This window comes from Pan paniscus, chromosome 2 (genome assembly GCF_029289425.2).
Source record: "Pan paniscus chromosome 2, NHGRI_mPanPan1-v2.0_pri, whole genome shotgun sequence".
In the NCBI taxonomy this organism is placed as follows: Eukaryota; Metazoa; Chordata; class Mammalia; order Primates; family Hominidae; genus Pan; species Pan paniscus.
Genome location: NC_085926.1, coordinates 186,818,598 through 186,840,651, shown reverse-complemented (window position 1 = coordinate 186,840,651; position 22,054 = coordinate 186,818,598). Strand labels below are relative to the sequence as shown.

At 40.0% G+C, this 22,054-nt stretch overlaps 1 protein-coding gene across 1 annotated transcript in view; it reads right to left on the bottom strand.

Annotated features, from left to right (window-relative positions):
- Positions 1 to 22,054, bottom strand: part of TPRG1 (tumor protein p63 regulated 1) — a 383,450-nt gene that overhangs the window by 360,239 nt on the left and 1,157 nt on the right. The gene's annotated exons all lie outside the window — the stretch shown is intronic.

Genomic DNA, 22,054 nt, shown 5'->3' with positions numbered 1-22,054 from the left:
ATGGATGAAGCTGGATACCATCATTCTCAGCAAACTAACACAGGAACAGAAAACCAAACACTGCATGTTCTCAATCAGAAGTCGGAGTTGAAACTTGAAGTGGGAGTTGAAATGAGAACATGTGGACATAGGGAGGGGAACATCACACACTGGGGCCTGTTGGAGGGTGGGGGGCTACGGGAGGGATAGCATTAGGAGAAATAACTAATGTAGATGATGGGCTGATGAGTGCAGCAAACAATCATGGCACATGTATACCTATTTAACAAACCTGCACGTTCTGCACATGTATCCCAGAACTTAAAGTATAATAAAAATAAATAAATAAATAATTTTTTAAAAAATCCAACCGTGTGCTACATAAAGAAACCCATCTAACTGGTAAAGACGTTTACAGAGTCAAAGTAAAGGGATGGAAAAAAAGAAAAAGAAAAAAACAAGAAATCTACATAGAAGAACCATAGCTGAGAGAAGACAAGCATAGTTCTGATTTTCTTACTTAGTATTTGTTGAAATTATTCAGTTATATTCCCCAAATATGCTTTTCTGCTTAGCCTTCTTTGTGTTGGGTTTCTGTTAGTGGCAATCAAAAGAGTCCTCATTAATATAGATATAGAAATAAATGCAATATAAAATTACTATATTTATAATTTTGTATAGTTTACAAAGTACCATCGTATGAATTATTTCATTTAAACTTCATAATTTTTAAAAGTGGCCATTAGCGTGCTCCCCATTTAATACATGAAAAAATGGACGTTAATCAATTTACCCAAGCTGCGGTAGCCAGGAGGTACCTGAGTCAGAGTTCAAATATCTTATTCCTGTTCTGAATCCAGTGGCACCCATTTTGTTTCAGGGAAATTACAATCAAGTACAGGAGACAAGTTTAGCCCATATATAAAGTTAATATAACAGTAAGATATAACTAATGAGGTAGCATTTGTTGGTCAGTAAAACTGATGGTCCCTTAGTGTGTTCAGAGGGTAGACAATGCTGAGGCATGGCCAGCATTAGGGGAATATACAGGGGAGAAGGGATGGCACCGTTGATAAATTTCCCCAGAGGATTTTACAACATGTTGGGGTATGAGATTCGGAAAGGCCTTTAAAATTTTCTATTCCAATCTCATCTTTTTACAAAAAAAAAAAAAAAAAGCAAGATTGGTAAGAAAAGGGGGTTTGTTATTATCATTATTATCGATCATTCCTTGATTATCTACTAACTTTCAGGCTCTGTTTATACACATCATTGCCAATGCTTTCAACAACATTGCAACATAAGTATTTTTACCTCCACTTCACAGATTTAGAAAACGAAACTCAAAGTTTCTTCCCTTGGTTCTTTTGTACAAGCTGTACTCTGATTTCTTTTTTGTTGTTATTGTTGTTCTTTTTTTATTATTATTATACTTTAAGTTTTAGGGTACATGTGCACAACCTGCAGGTTTGTTACATACGTATACATGTGCCATGTTGGTGTGCTGCACCCTTAACTCGTCATTTAACATTAGGTATATCTCCTAATGCTATCCCTTCCCCCTCCCCCACCCCACAACAGGCCCCAGTGTGTGATGTTCCCCTTCCTGTGTCCAAGTGTTCTCATGGTTCAATTCCCACCTATGAGTGAGAACATGCGGTGTTTGGTTTTTTGTTCTTGCGATAGTTTGCTGAGAATGATGGTTTCCAGCTTCATCCATGTCCCTACAAAGGACATGAACTCATCCTTTTTTATGGCTGCATAGTATTCCATGGTGTATATGTGCCACATTTTGTTAATCCAGTCTATCCTTGTTGGACATTTGGGTTGGTTCCAAGTCTTTGCTATTGTGAATAGTGCCGCTATAAACATACATGTACGTGTGTCTTTATAGCAGCATGATTTATAGTCCTTTGGGTATATACCCAGTAATGGGATGGCTGGATCAAATGGTATTTCTAGTTCTAGATCCCTGAGGAATCGCCACACTGACTTCCACAATGGTTGAACTAGTTTACAGTCCCACCAACAGTGTAAAGGTGTTCCTATTTCTCCACATCCTCTCCAGCACCTGTTGTTTCCTGACTTTTTAATGATCACCATTCTAACTGGTGTGAGATGGTATCTCATTGCGGTTTTGATTTGCATTTCTCTGATGGCCAGTGATGATGAGCATTTTTTCATGTGTCTTTTGGCTGCATAAATGTCTTCTTTTGAGAAGTGTCTGTTCATATCCTTCGCCCACTTGTTGATGGTTTTTTTTTCTTGTAAATTTGTTTGAGTTCATTGTAAATTCTGGATATTAGCCCTTTGTTAGATGAGTAGATTGCAAAAATTTTCCCCCATTCTGTAGGTTGCCTGTTCATTCTGATGGTAGTTTCTTTTGCTGTGCAGAAGCTCTTTAGTTTAATTAGATCCCATTTGACAAATAAAGTAGAAAATCTAGAAGAAATGGATAAATTCCTCAACACATACACCCTCCCAAGACTAAACCAGGAAGAAGTTGAATCTCTGAATAGACCAATAACAGGCTCTGAAATTTAGGCAATAATTAATAGCTTACCAACCAAAAAAAGTCCAGGACCAGATGGATTCACAGCCAAATTCTACCAGAGGTACAAGGAGGAGCCAGTGCCATTCCTTCTGAAATTATTCCAATCAACAGAAAAAGAGGGAATCCTCTCTAACTCATTTTATGAGGCCAGCATCATCCTGATACCAAAGCCAGGCAGAGACACAACAAAAAAAGAGAATTTTAGACCAATATCCCGATGAACATTGATGCAAAAATCCTCAATAAAATACTGGCAAACCAAATCCAGCAGCACATCTAAAAGCTTATCCACCATGAGCAAGTGGGCTTCATCCCTGGGATGCAAGGCTGGTTCAACATGCGCAAACCAATAAATGTAATCCAGCATATAAACAGAACCAATGACAAAAACCACATGATTATCTCAATAAATGCAGAATAGGCCTTTGACGAAATTCAACAACCTTCATGCTAAAAACTCTCAATAAATTAGGTATTGATGGGACGTATCTCAAAATAATAAGAGCTAACTATGACAAACTCACAGCCAATATCATACTGAATGGGCAAAAACTGGAAGCATTCCCTTTGAAAACTGGCACAAGACAGGGATGCCCTCTCTCACCACTCCTATTCAACATAGTGTTGGAAGTCCTGGCCAGGGCAATCAGGCAGGAGAAGGAAATAAAGGGTATTCAATTAGGAAAAGAGGAAGTCCAATTGTCCCTGTTTGCAGATGACATGATTGTATATCTAGAAAACCCCATCATCTCAGCCCAAAATCTCCTTAAGCTGACAAGCAACTTCAGCGAGGTCTCGAGATACAAAATCAATGTGCAAAAATCACAAGCATTCTTATACACCAATAACAGACAGAGAACCAAATCATGAGTGAACTCCCATTCACAATTGCTTCAAAGAGAATAAAATACCTACAAATCCAATTTACAAGGGATGCAAAGGACCTCTTCAAGGAGAACTACAAACCACTGCTCAATGAAATAAAAGAGGATATAAACAAATGGAAGAACATTCCATGCTCATGGGTAGGAAGAATCAATATCGTGAAAATGGCCATACTGCCCAAGGTAATTTATAGATTTAATGTCATCCCCATCAAGCTACCAATGACTTTCTTCACAGAATTGGAAAAAAACTACTTCAAAGTTCATATGGAACCAAAAAAGAGCCTGCATCGCCAAGTCAATCCTAAGCCAAAAGAACAAAGCTGGAGGCATCACGCTACCTGACTTCAAACTATACTACAAGGCTACAGTAACCAAAACAGCATGGTACTGGTACCAAAACAGAGATATAGACCAATGAAACAGAACAGAGCCCTCAGAAATAATGCCGCATATCTACAACTATCTGATCTTTGACAAACCTGACAAAAACAAGAAATGGGGAAAGGATCCCCTATTTAATAAATGGTGCTGGGAAAACTGGCTAGCCATATGTAGAAAGCTGAAACTGGATCCCTTCCTTACACGTTATACAAAAATTAATTCAAGATGGATTAAAGACTTACATATCAGACCCCAAACCATAAAAATCCTAGAAGAAAACCTAGGCCATACCAGGCAGGGCATAGGCATGGGCAAGGACTTCATGTCTAAAACACCAAAAGCAATGGCAACAAAAGCCAAAATTGTACTCTGATTTCAACTCTCCTTCCTTTCCTTGTCTGAATGAGGAGCACCTACTCATCTTTTAAGACATCTTTGAAGATCTCTTTCATAGCGACTTATCTGTCCTTCACAGTTTACTATACTTCTCCCTTAACTCAAGTCCCAGCTACTCCTATCAAAGCACAAAAGTGTATTAAACTTAGAGGTCTTTGTTCAGACATCCATTGGCCCTCTACTAGACTGTGGTAGCCAGTAGGTACCTGAGTCAGAGTTCAAATATCTTACTCCTGTTCTGAATCCAGTGGCACCCATCCTTGTTTCAGGGAATTTACAATCAAGTACAGGAGACAAGTTTAGCCCATATATAAAGTTAATATAACAGTAAGATATACCTAATGAGGTAGCATTTGTTGGTCAGTATCTAACCTTGAGGTTAGATATGATGTTTCACAGGTCTTTGTTTCCTAGTGCCTAGCACAACACTGACAGAGCAGGTGAAAAAGAAAGAAAAAAAGAGAAGAAAAAACAGAGGACCACAGGTTTAGACTTAGGGAAATGTCCAAAATTATAAGGTAGAGAAGGAAAAAGCTACGAAGTTTTTAGAGAAGGCCAGGATGCAGGTGTAGGAGAACCAGAGTAACGTTACATTTCAAGAGGTACTAGAGGTAAAATTGTCAAAAATATGCAATGCTGCAGAGCGGTACAAGACAATGAGACTGAAGAAAAGGTCACGTAGTGAATAACTGTGCTGTTTTTGCAATCTGCTGGTAATTTCTCAGAGGAAATTATCAGGGGTTTGAATTATTGAGAGAAATGTTTTTCTCTGAAGGCAATCTGAAGGATCTATGAAGTTGAGCAATGGTGTAATTAAACTGCAATATCTAGTTTGCCTAAATAGCCTAGGCTGAAAAACCTTCAGGGCTTCCGGTTTCCATGCTCAGAGCAGGGACTGGTTGTATCGGCTAAGCTTTCACCGGGGAAAACCCAGAGCAATGAAGGTGACGCACATTTCATATGCCAAGGAAAATAGGATTCAAAACCAAGGTATAGGCTGAGCTGAAAATGAGCTTCACAGAGCCTTAGCTAAACTCACAGGTGAGAGATTCTTAATGAATGACTGTAGGGAATCTAGATATCTAGGAGCTACACTCCTAATTTTGTTGTTGCAGTCAGGGAGACAAACCAGGCTCTTCCGCAAAATGCCCTCCACCGCCTCTGTCAGAGACCCAGTGCCAGGATGAATTAGCTTTGCGTTCGTTCCCAGGAAGAGGAAAGAACAATGAGCCAGAAGACCAACTTCTAATTTCAGCACCTCTGTTTACCAGATGTGTGATGGTCAGACAAGATATTTCCTCTCTCTGAATCTCTATTTCCTTATCTACAAAGTGGATAGTATACTACTACTTTCCCGCACAAGGTTGGTGTGGGAATCTAGTAAGACACTGGCCTTAAAAATTATTTAGAATTCTTTGTTATACCAATATTGTTAATTATCAGTATAGTAGATGTGTTTTTGTTATTGGTAAAGACAAAATGTCAAAATAGGCCTTAAAGTTTGCAAACCCAACCCACATGATTCAGTCCTTTTCCATTTTTTTCTGACCCTTAGGATTCATTAATTCTGGTGTAAGTATCTGCTGGGATGCAGACTTTCTTTTGCAGTCTTTCTTTATCTGTTTGTTGAATAACTGTTATGTTATTCATAACATAACATTGTTCTAAGCACTAGAAATATGAAGGGAACAACAACAGTAACAAATAAAAATAATAATAAATACCCAGCATTCCTTAAGCACTTTCTATGTTCCAGATTTGACATATATCAACTCATTTAATCTTTTTTACATCACTATGAGGTAGGTATATTTATTATCTTCATATCAGAGATGAGAAAACTAAGACTTGAAGAAGTTCAATAATTCACCCAAAGGCAGATGGTGGATAAGCAGAAGAGCCAGGAACTAGGACTGGCCCAGGTCGCCTGGCCCCAAATCCTGCACATTTCACCATTGTGCTATGCTCCTACAATAGTCATGGTCCCTACACTCGCGGAGCTCACACAGTAACTGAGGATACACACAGGTCAGCAGCCAACTACAATAACTGCCTCCAAGGAGGAGTTCCTGGAGGAGCAACCGCTCTCAGAGAAAAGAATTCTGTAAGTCTATTGATCAGTACTTGGAAACCAGGCTCTGATAGACAAGGCAGTACCTCCCTCTAACCACATGCCTTGAATCTGAATATTTGCCTCTGAAATATATACAGCCTTTTAGTTCTAACCATAATACAACCTCTTCCATGTATGCAATACGTCACGACCTATTTATAAGGTATGTTACATCCATGGTCTCATTTGCTCCTCCCAGCAGTGATGTGAGATGGGTAGGCTTGGGGCTATTATCCCCATTTTATACATGAGGAAAGTAAGGCCCTGAGAAACAAGGCCACTTGTCCTGTTATTAACTTAGTAAGTGGCTGGTCATCAGATTCATGTCCAGCCTTCATTCCCATATTTGCCCTCAAGAACATATCATCTATCATCTCAGTTTAAAGCTTTGACAGCGTGAATTACTTCTCTGGTCAAACCTGCAGGTATTTCAGAAGAGGTTCCAGAGTGGAGTTTTGAAGTTCTGCTTTCCACAAATGTATACTTTTTTTTTTTCAGGTAAAGCTACTTTGCAGTGTCTTTTGTCACTTACATCTAGTTCTTTCAGGCTCAAAGTTTAGAGAATTTTGTACCCTCAGGATTACTTAGCCATTGACTTTGATCACCTCTGACCTTGTCTAAGGTGATCATCTAATGTGATGATTTTGGTCATTTTAAAACATTGCTAGTCACAGTTCATATCATTTAAGGAGGCCTGGCACAGGCAGAGAACACGGGTATCGGAAATGTACCATTCTTATTTCCAGGGCAAGGAGAGCCCTCCAAGCAGATTTTTCCACGAGCCTGAACTTGAGAATAGCATTAGGATATGAAATTGATTTCCAAGCATCATGAAAAAATGTCTCCAGAGACTCTGAACACATTCCTACTTGCTGAGTATAGCCGAGATAATTTTAAATACTAGAGTGCAGTTTTATTTCTACCTTGTATCTCTTTTTTTTTTTCTTCCTCACCAAAATCATCCAGCTATCTAGCCAGGAGCAATGCCAGGTAGGCAGTAACTTTTATGGTGATTGACACTTGGAAAGGAACAAAAATACTATTACTGACTCTTGCATATCTCAGTAGTCATGAAGGATAAGAAGGTTATGAAAGGCTGGATTCTATCCAGGGGCTTGAAAACTCACAAAGTCGTTAATTTAAGGCCCATTCCCTTCTACATTTTATCCAGAGTTGTTCATATAACCAAACATCCTTGAGTTTGATTTCTGTTCCTCCTGGGTACATCACAGCATGCCCGAGAATAACTAAACTAAGTATTAGTATTTTTAGGTGACCCAGGTTGAAATATGTTGTGATCTTATTTATCGAACTCAAAATTTGAATATGTAATCTGACAAGTATGAATAACTTTACGGTGACAAAGGCGCTGATATCCACTGCAACCTGTAAAACCAAAACCCTGACCACATTATGATCACCACAAGGCTGGTGGGTGGAAAAGGGCAGGGCCAGGCAAACTGCAATTTGTACACATATCTTGAGAACTCAAGGATATCAGAACAAGCCATGGAACATCATAATTGTATAAATGAGAGCTACTGAAATCCCTACTCTATCATCCAAGGTTATCCTTCGAAAAGCACGGCTCCGATCTTGACATTCAGCAGCTTAAAATTCATCCCTTTCCATCTCACTCATGAATGCTTCATGTTCTCGTCTCTAGGCCGTTGTACACACGATTCCCTCTACCTGGAATGCCCCTCTCTAACTTTTTTCCCCTGGCAAACTCCTACCTCCTATTCTCTGGCAAGCACAGAGGTTAATCTCTCTGAGAAATCTTCCCTGACTACCAGTACAGATAGCTGTTCCTTCCTCTGTGTTCCCTTACCACTTTGTACTGGCCTCTAGGGTTGCATTAAGCATGTTGCGTTGCAATTTCTTACAGGTCTTTCTCCTTCACTACATTAGACCAAAATCACGCCTTCTATAGCCTCAGTATCTTACACAATGGCTAGCACATAGCAGGCACTTAAATGTTTGATGAAAGAAAGAAAAGAGCTTTTCTTTTTTTTTCCCCCAAAAGAGGAAAGGAAGAAGGGAGGGAGAAAAAAGAAACGGAAGGTGGAAGGGAGAGAAAGAAAGAAGGAGAGAGAGGAGAGGGGAAGAAAGAAAGGAAGGATGGAAGGAAGGAAGGAAGAAGGGAAGCAGGAGGAAATAGAACAAGGAAGGAAAGGAACTTTATTTTCCCAAATATAATCCTATATGAGATAGTAATGATTTCTCCTACCTCTCCACATATATGGAGAATCCATATTTATTTCAGTATCTCGATTAAGTGGCTTATTTGGATCTAATAAGACATTTATTGACTCTTGGTTTTCTATCAATTTTGAAAAGGCCTCTAGAAGATTTAATAAAGTGTAGAAAAAATAAATAAGTGTACAGGTAATAAACTCTAGATTACATAAGCAAACATTATGTAATTACATTCTCATTAATATACTAACTCTGTAATGAATTTTTGAGCCATTTAATTATCAATTTGACAAGATAATCTAGGAGTGGTTAATGATTATACCAGTAAATTATTTTTAAAAAATCACTGACAATTATTAAGTCTCGTAACAGACATCAAATTAACTTGCTAGAGCTGTCTGGTTAAATAGACAGCAGTTAATTATGAGGTATTTACACATGCCTCAAATTTTAATATGCGAGCCTTTTTAATAGTGTAACGTCAAAGGTGTTGTGTAAGGGAGCAGTTTACCCATGGGGAATACTCAAATTCCACGCCGTGTGGCCACTAAACAAGCAAGAGCATGATCTTAGATGCTTTGCCTGGGTTTTCCCGGTTTTTGTCCTGGAACAGGAATATAGAGCTCCCTAAAAAAGGAAAATGACTGTCATACACAGTCAGGCTTGTGAGCCATTTGACTAGGGGATGTGGTCAGATTACAAAGGTTTAGGGTAACATTTGCCCCCTTACATGCACTAACGATGGGTCGGACCTGTGCAAGATGTTGTATATAAACTGCCTCCTTTAATAATCAAAAAATAGAAAATCCCACATCAATAGGCAGATTTTCCTCAAAAAGCTTAGTAAGAGAGGGAGAAGGAAGAATCATATATACCAGGCCACTGAAATGGCTTCATCTTAGCTTAAAACGGCAGCCGAAGGCTGTCAGCCACTCCGGCTGGAACTAGACAGAGGGCAACGATCTCACTGTTGAAGACATAAGCCCAGTCTAAGATCCTCTGCTTTTCAGGAGTCCAGAGTACCTATGTTTCAACTTGTCCTCTACCCACACTCTGTGGTTCCAGGAGACCCTGTCTGTCCTCATGAATGGGTCAGTTTTCATTCAATGAGCAGTAGAGAGGAGAAACTTGATAAAGCACGCTGACCCTGATCCTCACAGTTCCAGATTTGAAGTTCTTTCTTGAAACTGCCTTCTCCACTGCATATTTCACCATCATTTTTATATGTGATTTATGCTTCCCCATAAAATTGCAAGTTTCTTGGGTCCTACTCCTCCCTCACAATGCCAAACACAGTGGCTATTGATGCAAACTAAACATTCAAAAAAATATTTCTTGAGCTGAAATGAATTAAACTGAATTGAATTGGAGTGAATCAGATTGCCGTGGATGGGACTGAACTAAACTGAATGGGACCTTGTAAGAAAGAAGAACAGATTCTAGAATTTATATTTGACTTTGGTTTCTCTTAGGCCAAAGCTGTTTCAGTGATAATAAGGCAGCATGAGGGCTGTGCATGGAGTCTGTGGCCAGAATGTCTAGGTTCAAACCTCAGCTCCACCACTCACAACTTCTGTGATGTTGGATAAGTTACTCAACGTTCCTGTGCCTCCCTAAGTAAAGCAACAATAATGATAGTACCTGCCTCACAGAATTGCTATAAGGAGTCCATTCAATGAATTAATTGTTATAAATCCCTTGGAATAATGCCTAGCACATAAAACATACAATATAACTTTTTTAATAAAATAATTTTTAAAAATCATTACTTTGAATTGCATTGCATTTTACATGTGGCAACTCATATTTCATCTGTACAAGAAGAATGATTTTCATTTATCCAATAAGAAAACTGAGGCTCATAAAAACAAATGCAGAATAAGAACTCAAGCAGGACATACACTGTTGTAGAAGTTGAGCCCAGTTCTGTCTTATTTAAGGCATGCTTTCAGTTCAGTAGGCACCCTTTCCTTATGATATCTCTGGCCATTTTAATAGGTAGTTCTGACTACAGTGTATGCTATTGGTCACCTGATAGACAAGAGTTATGTAAAGTCACAGTATCCTCAGTATTATCGGAATAACCTTTCTCTTACCCGGTGCTCACGAAAGCAAAGGATTTTAGTCTGGGTAAAGATGAAAGATCTATGACATAGTGTGACAGAAGAAGCCCCAGTAAGGAAGTTGAAAAAAGTGAATTCTGGCCCTGGCTCAACCACTGGCTTCTGTGATATCAATAACTAACATGTACTGAGAGCTTACTCTGTGCCATCTACTGCATTTATGTCATTTAAACCTCACCACAAAACTCAGGCACAGATACTTTTATTATGCCACTTTTCAGGTAAGGAAACTGAGGTTTAGCAAAGACAAGTAACTTATTCAAGATCAAATTGCTTTTAAGTGGTATAATTCATCTTAATGATCTCAAAGGTACCTTCCAACCCAGTCCACCTATAATTGAGTGAGCTCTTGCCTAATCCTCACTCCTCTAGAGGGGTGATCCTGTGGTTCTAGCCAACTTTAAGTCAAATCCCAGGCACCTCAAGGCCTCCCTGGATGCCAGTGTTGAAAAACTGGTGAATTATTGCATAATGTGGGGTTTTACAATCATCGAAAGAATAAAACAGAAAAGAAAAATTAGCAAAAGGTAAAGCCTTAAATCTTTCCCCGTTCATACATTTCATACCTTTATTTACAACGTTGGTAATTGTGAAGTTCATTCCATTTTGTATTTTTCTTTCTTCACTTAAAATACTATCAATCATGAACAATTTTCCTTATTGATAATAGTTATATTTTAGAATTAGAGAATTTGACTATGAAATTTTCAAGGTTCATTTCTAATTCCAAAAACAAAGTCTGGCCTGTTCTCATTTTTTTGGACTTTTTTCCTTCATTCCAACAGAGTCATTGTAATGACTACGTAAGTGACGAGCAATAACCACCAAATGATACTTGGCCAAAATATCACAATAAAATGATTACCTTGTTGCTAAATATTTAAGTTGCTTCTAGTGTATTTGGCTAAAATATCACAATAAAATGATTACCTTGTTGCTAAATATTTAAGTTGCTTCTAGTGTATTTGCTATTACACATAATGCTGCAATGAACATCTTTGCACAGCATATTATTTCTATAACATGCATTCCCCAGAAGACAAGGCTACAACAATGAGTGTGTCCAGGTTTATGGCTTTTACATTTTGAAAAAGCAAGATATAATATTGATAGTGTCCACATATGGCCCTACACTGTTCAAATCTTAAGACATCAAACATTGGATCTTGTTCTAGATCCTGAGTGACTATTACTGAATTGCTAAAGTGAACAAACATTAATTTAACAGAGGGTTTGAAAGCTGAATTCTTGGGGCCTAGTTCAGAGACAAAGCTTACTTACTGTCAAGGGGAAAAGGATCTGCAGAAAGTGCCTGCAAAAAGGAGACTTACGGAAATAAATACGGACCTTACAGGAATTTTTGAAAGACCAAATCCTCAGGAGATTAGCACTCAGGAGATATTAAGTAAACCAGTTTTCCTGGATCTCACTCTGATATCTGAATCTTAATACTAAAGAAATACTTTCACCTATTACAGTTCAATGTCAGCTAATCAGAAATTTTGGCTAAAGCTAGGAATCATATAAATACGTATATTTTAACTTAAGACATTCACTTGACAGTAGGTAGAGCCAAGGCCTTTCTTTAAGTGTGCATTTTCCATTTCTGAAGCTCCATCTCATTTTTCTTGAATAAACCACTCCCATCATGCATCCTCTATTAGTTGAAGTTTCAGGTATTTTTGTTTTTGTTTTCTTTTCTTTTGTTCTTTGTAGTGGATAAGAACCTTAGAAACTTGCACAATTATTCTGGATTTTAATCTTTGTGTTATTCTTCTACAGTTGTCTCATCCACAAACTAATTTTAGATCATTTTTTCAGCAATTCTTCCCTCTTGAGCCTTTCCAAAGCAATCAATTTAATTTTTATGGACACAGTCTCTTTATTTTTATACTTATATTTCATCTGTTTGCATAATGTTTAAATTATATAATTGCATTTACTAATACAAGTAGCATAAACGGGTTTGAGGAAAAAATCAGCTGGTTCTTTGTATGCATCAAATTTGATTAATGGGAGAAGACAGGCATCAGGAAACTAGAAAGCAGCCTACCACCCATGAGCATTTAGCATGCTATGAGCATCTGTCAGAATGTACAAAGGGAATGGAGAACTTAGGTTGGTTACCTGAGAGAGAGTTACATCTACTGAACAATTAAGTGCTCCTCATCACGAAAGAAAAGGAAAGAATGAGGACTGAATACTGTGCCCTGAAAGTCGAATCAGCATATATCTGCTGTTTCTATGTCACCAAGGGGCTGATTCCAGGTGGGAGACTCTGGAAGATGAAGCGATTGGATCTTGAACCCAGAGCACCAGCAAAAGGTCCTGGGTTCCATAAGAAGCTTTACTCCAGAGTCGCTGGTGTTGGGGAAATATTTGTAGTCATTTGGTCTAAGTTCCCTTGTTTTAGAATTAGACAATTTGACTCTCACATTTCTAAGGTTCGTTTTTAATTCCAAAACAAAGTCTGGTTGTTATCATTCTTTTTGGCCTTTTCCCCTTAGGTCCAATGCAGAGACGACGACCACTAGGGGTCAGACTTTTTACATTACTCCTCTTGAAAGAAGGAACCCAAGTCTTGGATTTTTTAACTGGGGAAAAACTAGAGAGGTCGTCTATCCTGGTAAGTAATGCTTCATTTAAACTCATTCAACGTGTGTGACTATTATATTCTTAAAGATTTCTAAGAAATAGAGGTTTCATGATGCTCCCTTCCAAGGAAGTTTTTGATATCTAACCTAGATCCTTCAAATGTAATTTCAATCTATTTCTTATTTGTGATGTCTCAGTGGAAACTATTAATCATTGACTATTATCATCTGAGTAAGAAATTTATTTATCTGAGCATGTATCAGTTCATGTCTCATTTCTCTAGCTGTCAAATAGGGGTCTAGGACTAGAATCACTTTTTCAATTAATAGTTCAACAAATAAGCAAGAAAAATAAGGTTCCAACTTAAATAACTCAAAATCAAACTGCCAGTCAATGGCTGGGCCAGGATTAAAATTGGGTTTTACATAACTCCAAAGTCCACATTGTTCTCACTAAGAACACTTCTTGCTGTCTCTTACTTAGTGCTCCTGCTGGCCTCTGGCTACTTGGGAGAACCACCGGCCTTTTCATTTAAAAAAAAAAAAATGAAAATGGGGGATAAAGAAAGAGGGTCCCCTCAAGCTGTAATGAAGCAGTCACTTCCTTGGTCATCTAGACCACTGCGGTGATGGGCTAAAGTTAGCTCAAGAAGCCATCGGCATCTCTCAGTGCAGGTTTTGACATGAAATGGCAACATTCAGGCTTTGTAGAAGAAGCTGAAGGCAGTAAACTCCAAGCCAGAGTAAAAATCAAGTGTGTTCTGATGTGTTGGATCAAAACTTGGGAACCTCATGTGCTCTATCCTACCCCTGATAACAGCTGCAAATGTTTGTTTTTTTTTCTCTAGCATCTGGCCGGCCCATGTGTAAACAGAATGAAGAGTCAGCATGGGGAAAGAATCTGAATGCCCCGTTTCTCAGCCTCTTAAGGATACAGTGAAATGAGACAGGGTCTGAGTTAGGAAACTCTTTGAAATTACACGGAGATTCAGGCAGCAGCTCCCAATGGCACTATAGAATCTCTCACCTATAAGTCCCTTTTTATGCAAGAAAGACAGTTAAACAAAGGTAGTGTTGGGTAGTGGTAAGAACAGTGGATTGAGAATTGGATGACTCAAATTCCAACTGAGGTTCCTATAATAACTGACCATGAGCCTTTGGGAAGACTATTCTTTCTGGGTCTCATTTCACCATCTGAGTTATAAGATGGCAGAGTCTTCTCTAAGGTTTCATCCAGCTTTACTTTTCAACTTTTTGGCATAATTCTAGCTGTAAAACAGGGGTCTAGGACTAGAATCTACCATATTGCTATGTTTATTCAATAGGTATATTCCTAGCTACTGTTTCTTCCTTTGTCTAAATGACACTTTAAAGGTTATATCAACTCCCCCAAATCTTTTATGTCGCTTTACCTTGTCTCAATCCTAAACAACAAGTTAGGACTAACATCAGTGCTAAAGATAGAATTCAACCTATCAATTATTGTTTCTGTTCAAAAGCTAATTCTTTAATCAGGGTCTTCCACTTGTTCAAAATTATAAGCAGATTAAGTGCTGAGCATGATTTTTAATGTGAAACATATGACTTTAGTATTCAAATATACTTTTAAAGTTTTCAATATCTTTTCAATTTCTAAAAAGTAGATCAGAGTAAAATTGTTTTTTAAAGTAAAGATACTATTAGCTTTGATAAATGAAGTACAAACTAAATAACATATTATGAATTTGTAAATTTATATACAAATATATCTTGAAAGCTAAGTAAAGAATGTTGACTTAATTTAGCAGGCAATGAATGGAAGAAGGTTTTTAACTGAAGGAGTAATTACAATGTGAGACTAGAAACTGAGTTATTCCAAGAAATTACTCTTTGTAATCCAGCAATTAAGCCTCTCAAAGAAGGCAGAATTCTTAGTTTTATGCCCATTTCACTGGATTACATTTCCCCTCTTTAAATTCTATTTTTTCACCACATCGTGATCCTCTTAAGAAAAGTTGTCAAAGAAATTGAAATAGAAGGAATGAGAAATAAAAGTCAAGAAGACATTGTAGACTTGATCTGTCTTATTTGGAGCTTGTATTTAAACAGAGGTACTTTTCATCCTTTCAGAGTTCCAGTTGGCCCCACTTCCAAGATGGCTGAGGATGTTGGCTCCTGCTCCATTCCAGCAGAGGGCGCTCTTGGAGCAGGATTGGGGATGGCAGTGGGAAACTGGGAGGACAATCTGAGCCTCATTCACCAGCCACTTAGTTTGGTGTGAATCTGAGTCCTTCTGGACTGACCTAAAAGACAGCTCATTGGTCCGTGCCTTACAGAATTCTATTCATAGTCTAGTTAAACTCTGATGAAGACCCCATTTTCCAGCTCTACCTTCTCTGCTTACTATAGAGAAAAAAGTGACTAAATGATCCTCAAGAAATAGAAAATAAGTTAAGAAATGTGACATCTGGGCACGTGCACAGAGGAGCTACTGAGGACTGAGAAATCAGGAAAAGGTTAGCCAAAATAGGTGTGTGTGAGAGATGTCAAAACTGCTTAGCAAGATCACCTGTCTACTTTCTACCTCGTCTTCCAGAAGGGAATTCATAAATTTTTTTAAAAAGTAGTAGCAATATCATGGGTAGAGCCCAAATAATGACACAAAATGAACCTTGTACAATTGGCCCTTTGTATCCATAGGTTCCACATCCATGAATTCAACCAAGTGTCGATGAAAAATATTTGGAAAAATAAATGGAAGGTTGCATTTGTACTGAACATGTAGAGATTTTCTTGTCATTCTTCCCTAAATAGTACAATATAACAACGATTGACATAGCATTTACACTGTATTAAGTATTATGAGTAATCTAGCAATGATTTAAAGCATATAGGAGGATGTGCGTAGGTTATATGCAAATACTACACCATTTTATATGAGAGACTTGAGCATCCCTGGATTTTGGTATCCTCAGAAGATTCTGGAACCAATCCCTCAAGGATACCAAAGGATGACTATACTAGGAATGAATAGCTGAAATCCATAAAGGTTTTTGAGCTCAAGAATGATGTGAGCAAAGCTTAGCAACTGGGTTGCCTAGCAAAAGATTTATCCATTGCAACCCAGGGACTGAGCTCCAACTTGTAGCAAAAAAAAAAAAAAAAAAAAAAAACAAAGAGCACCAAGGAGCAGTGGAGATCTGGGCTGTAGCCCTAGCTCCAAGACTTCTTGTCTCTGTGCCTTTGGCCAGGTTCCTTGGGTGAGTCTCTTCAAGCCTCAGTTTCTCTGTCCATCAAGTGTGGGAGCTGAACCACATAACCTGTCAGATTCATTTCATATTTTATATTTTGAGTCTGTGCGTTTGTAGCATATTAGAATAGTAATTTAATTTTTCCTCAGGGAATCCATGGAAGGCAGGTTAAAGGTAGCTGACCATTTATTATGTCATTCTTCAGTGAATAGACATGTCCCTGAGGGAAGAGAAGAGCTCTTCTCAGACACTTCCAGTCGCATCCTTCCCTCCAATCGACATATGCCCTCCAGTCATGAGCAGTGGGGGTGTGGTGTGGGGCTAAGGGTGAGGAAGAGGGTATCCATTTCTTAGCTGGTTTATGGAATCCAAGGTGGAGGTGGAGTTTGATCAGTCACTCAGTGTAGACTGACTTTGGGGCAAATACAAAGTGAGCACTAGAAGAAGCTTACGAGCTCAACTGCTCTTCCCTGTCATTTAGTAAATGCAAAGATGTAGATCTCAAGGCCACACAGTAATTGGTAGAATAAACCTGGATTATGGTGTTTTTATAGGCTAAATGTAACCTCCAGCATATAACCTCCTCACTTACTAATCCCTATATCTCTACCAGAACTATTTAGATTTTCTCCTCCTGCTCATCACTAGATTTTTGCACTGCTTAGAGATGATCACAGTCTCTTTGATCCTTCTCACACAAAACTTCACCTCATATATAGGAGCAGTAAGGTAATAGTTTCAGTGGAATCTGCTGTCTCTTGTGATGCTCCGAAATTTGGATCTTTCGCCTGAACTAACATCTTAGGAGGGCTTCAGTCAGTTCACCATTCGTAAGTGGATTTATTTCTTCATTTCGTGCACTAACTTGGGTCCAAGTGAACCTTTATTTATTTATTTATTTATTTACTTACTTATTTACATAAACCTACTTGAAAAGATATTTGAGGAAGCTTATAATAAAAAGCACAAGTATTTTTAAACCCAACTATAAAACAGGAGCACAAATGCAGTTATACTTAAACCTAAGTAGACCCACCCAAATTTTTAATGTTTTTTTTTTACTATATAAGTTCACTGATGAATTTTCCATCTGAAACTTTATATAAAGCAACTTAACAGATGCTATCTTTATAATGCCATTATAATAAAGCCTCTTCTATGTACCAATGTTACAGCAAACCTTGGTAAGTGTCAGAGGTGTACTATCAAGTTGTACTTCAAAGATAGAGTTCTGGGGCCTCCAAGCCATGTAGTCCTCATTGATACAAAACTTCCTGAAAATTTAATAGGAAGATACAGAGAGATTTGAAATATCTTGAGAAATAGCTAGTTTGCATGACCCCTATGCAGTCTTTTGTTTTGTTTTGTCTTGTTTTGTTTTTGAGACAGAGTTTCACTCTTGTCACCCAGGCTGGAGTGCAAGGGCGTGATCTCGGCTCACTGCAACCTCTGCCTCCCGAGTTCAAGTAACTCGCCTGCCTCAGCCTCCCAAGTAGCTGGGATTACAGGTGCCTGCCACTACGCCCAGCTAATTTTTGTATTTTTAGTAGATTCGGGGTTTCGCCATGTTGGCCAGGCTGATCTCAAACTACTGACTTCAGGTGATCCGCCAGCCTCGGCCTCTCAAAGTGCTGGGATTACAGCCGTGAGCCACTGCGCCTGGCCAGTCTTTTCAAATATTAGCTCTCTCAGCTGAACTAGGAAGTAGACAGCAGACACGTCTAGACAGAGGTCGCTGGCCAGGCCCTAAAGTGCAGATGTGCTGTGCTGTGGCCTAAAGAAAGATACCCAGAAAGTCCTTCAGACCTGCTAGAGATCGTGAGGCTGCTCAGGCTTCCTCCCTAAAGAACAAGGTCTCTGGACTTGGCTTTGTGTCTAACAAAGCAGTTACCGCATTCCCACCTCTTCCCCTGACCCAAACACACATACACCCTCCACACACACACGCCAATATGTACAAGCTGTTTCCTCATGTTCTTTACTATAGAATCACAGCATATTAGACCAATTTGCTGTTTAACCCATCTATTGAACAGATGAGAAACTGAAGCTCAGACAGAGGGGAGCTGCCATTTGCTTACAAGGTGACAACCCCAGCTCCGATTTCTGCCCCTCCATGAAACAGTGTCTCACTGAAACACACTGTGGGTCGTGCCATGCTCCTGCTCAGTCACCTCCACTGATCTCCCATAACCCTCAAGGGAGTCCAAACACCCCAGCCTTGGCATCAGAGTCCTCCACAGAATAGCCTTATTTGGGTTTCCATCCCAGTCTCCATGTTCTTCTTCTTGATTGCTGGCGAGTGATCTCCTCAAAGGTCTCCTGCTCCCACGTAAACAGACCAGACTCATTCGCATCTCCATCTCAACATGGATTCTCCTGCCCATTCCCACTTTCTGAGAGCCTGTTCTCAGTGAACTGGGATGTCCAGAAACGAAGCAAGGTCATAAAATGGCTTCGCATACCCTCCATGTGTGCCTCTTCAGAGCGTCAAAATCACACTATGGCTTATTTTTACTTTTAATAATATTTTTGTGTGTAATTAGCAAGGACTCTGAAAGCCTCAGCCCCCTCCTGTGTGGTAGGAATGGCAAATACGCCCATTTTATAGGGGAGATGAAGGAAGTGAGACCCAGTGCCGAGAAAGGGCATATGATTCATGTTTCAGCAAGCAATGAGTCAGAGGAGGAGACGTCGACCCAGGCTTCCTGATGCTGAAGCTGGAGCTCCATTCACACGGCTGGGCATATTGCCTCTGTTACTTCCAAATGCTTGATATTTTCTTTAAAAAGTCAACAAACACTCACCCCAACAGGCTGACTTTTGAGTAAGTTTTTTATTATGATGAAAAAGCACAAGAGACCTTATCTTTTCTGACCTCTGAACAGAACCTAGAATGTTAACTACATAGTTTATAATAAAGAAGCTTCAAGCTTTCCAAGTTGTGATCCTCTCCTAAGGCAACTGTGTAAATAGAGGCAATTCTGAAAACTTGGACTGTCAAAGAAATTGGGAAAGGCTGGCTGGGCGCAGTGGCTCATGCCTATAATCCCAGCACTTTGGGAGGTCGAGGCAGGCAGATCACCTGAGGTCAGGAGTTCGAGACCAGCCTGGCCAACATGGTGAAACCCCATCTCTACTAAAAATACAAAAATTAGCCAAGCATGGTGGTGGGCACCTGTACCAGCTACTCGGGAGGCTGAGGCAGGGGAATCACTTGAACCCAGGAGGCAGAGGTTGCAGTGAGCCGAGGTCATGCCACTGCACTCCAGCCTGGGTGAGAGAGCAAGACTCTGTCTCAAAAACAAAAACAAACAAACAAACAAAAAAAGAAATTGGGCAAGGCCAAAAGTCCAGTTGAGGCTGGAAATGATATATCGCACCAGCTGCGTTCTGACCTTCTCTAGTGTCTGATACCTATTTCCAATATCCAGTGGCTGTTCTACTGTTTAGGGGCTGAGAAGAAGGGGTAGGATTGTGGTAAGTGACTTCTCTTGTTGGGTCAGAGCATTTTGAAATCCTGGAAAGCCTTGTCAAAAAGAAAGTGGTCATAGGTCATTCTGCAGTCCTTGAGAGAAGAGGAACAAATGGTAGCCTGCCTCCAGAAAAGGAGTGAAAAGGGTAGGGCTGAGAGCCCCAGTGACCTGGGTATAAAAGATCCTTTAAATGCCCTTTAAGGTACTTTGCCACATTTACTGAGCCCCTGCTAATGTACCATGTACTTGGATAGAGACCCTCAGTAAGGTGACTGTATAATTTATCATCCAAACCCAAAAACTTCAAGGTGAAGGAGGGACCTATTAATAACTAATTATACCAAGACAGAGTCATAAACTGAGATGGCAAATCAGGATGTATTATGATGTACCTTATGATGTACCTTAGCCATAAGGTACATTTTATATTATACCAAGACAAAGTCATAAACTGAGATGGCAAATCAGGATGTATTTATGATGTATTATGATATACCTTAGCCATCAGTATTGAGATCAACAGCAGAGTTTGTATCCACAGAGAAATCTCTATGGCATAAGAGGGATCTAGCAAGCACAAAAATGGCATAACCCAAGGCTGGCTGGGTGTACTGAGACTGAAAGAGAAAGAAGTGACATCTAAATAGAGGAGATGGCATTGAAGCTGGGTTTTGAGGGATGTGAAAGATTTGAATGTGTGGCAAAGATAGGCCAAATAGAGGCCATCAAATTCTGATGAGTTTAAAAAAATTTTTAAGACATCTCAGCCAAGGCCCAAGTGGCAGGAAAGCAGGAGGCGTCCATGGAGCACCGCGACCAGCCAGAGCCCATCTGATGTGGCTGCCGTGGAAGGAGTGGTAAGACCAACGAGAGATGAGGCAGGAACGGTGCTGATGCCAGGCTGGGCTTGGTTCTAATTTCCTAGACAGCACCAGGAGCTAGCTTTCCTCCTCTTATCAGCATGGCTGCACAAATCTCCATTCTCCTCATCCTGGACTTTTGTTGAGACTGCTCAGACCCACATCTCGTGGGCTGCTGCTAGTCTTACCAGGCTGACTGTCTTCCCTCCAACAAGGAAGGGAGTCTCATTTGAGGAACTGCACAACCTCTTCTGGTTTCTGTACCGGTCACTTTCTCTCTCTAGCCACTGGAGAAGTGGGTTGGAACATTAGGGGGAAGTGTCTGTTTGGCAACCTCACAGGGCTAGAAAACTTGAAGAGGGTGGATTTTAGGGGCTATCCCCTTGAAAACATTCAAACGTTTGAATCTTTCTGGTGAGACCACTTATATTCCTATTTTCCAGGAGTACACACAAGGCCAGAGGCACTTTGGACCTCAGGGCTTTCAGAGGGGTGAAAGACAAGGCGGTCAGGGAAAGACTTTCTCGTTTGGCCTCACTGTTTTGTGATGTATGTCAGGAAGGTGTTATTGTGGTGAACAATGAAGAAGAAGGGAATTTAAAAGCAGAGAAATGAGTGACTCACCCAAGGTCACATAGCAAGTAACAGAGCTGCCAGCGGCTTGAATGCAAATCTCCTGGACCCAAGCCATGTATTCATGAACCTACCTCAAAGCCTGCTCTCAGAAAGAAGTGGAAGAGGGAAAGGAAGAAGACAAGAAAGAAGAAAGAGGAGGGGGAGGAAAAAGAGGGAGAGAAGCAGAGGAGGGGAGAGACAGCAGAGCCCTTCACTGTAGGTGAAGGACCTGGAACCTTCTCCTTTCACCCCTACTCACCCCCACTCCCTTAACTCTTCCTGGACCCAAGAAAATGTGTCCAAGGCTGTGCGGTAGGGAGCGGCTGCTGGGTAACTTCTTTACTGAGGCGCAAGCATGGCCCTGCGGGGTTGCTGAGCCTTTCAAAGGCCACTTGTAAACTCTGATGTGGCGCAGGGGCTGGCCCGGAGGGGCTGGGGCCCGGGCCAGGACGAGAGGACGGGCCTGCCTTTGGTGCCTAGAAATCAAAGCAGTCAACCTTGGGCTTTTTCTTCCCCCTCACACTGAGGCACTTTTATTGGCGAGATGAAGGGAGGCAGAGCGGGCCTTACAGTCCTCGCTTTGCTTTTGGAGGTTAATGACCCAGTTAGCAGCTCTTGGCTGCGTTTCCGACATTTTGCAGACATCA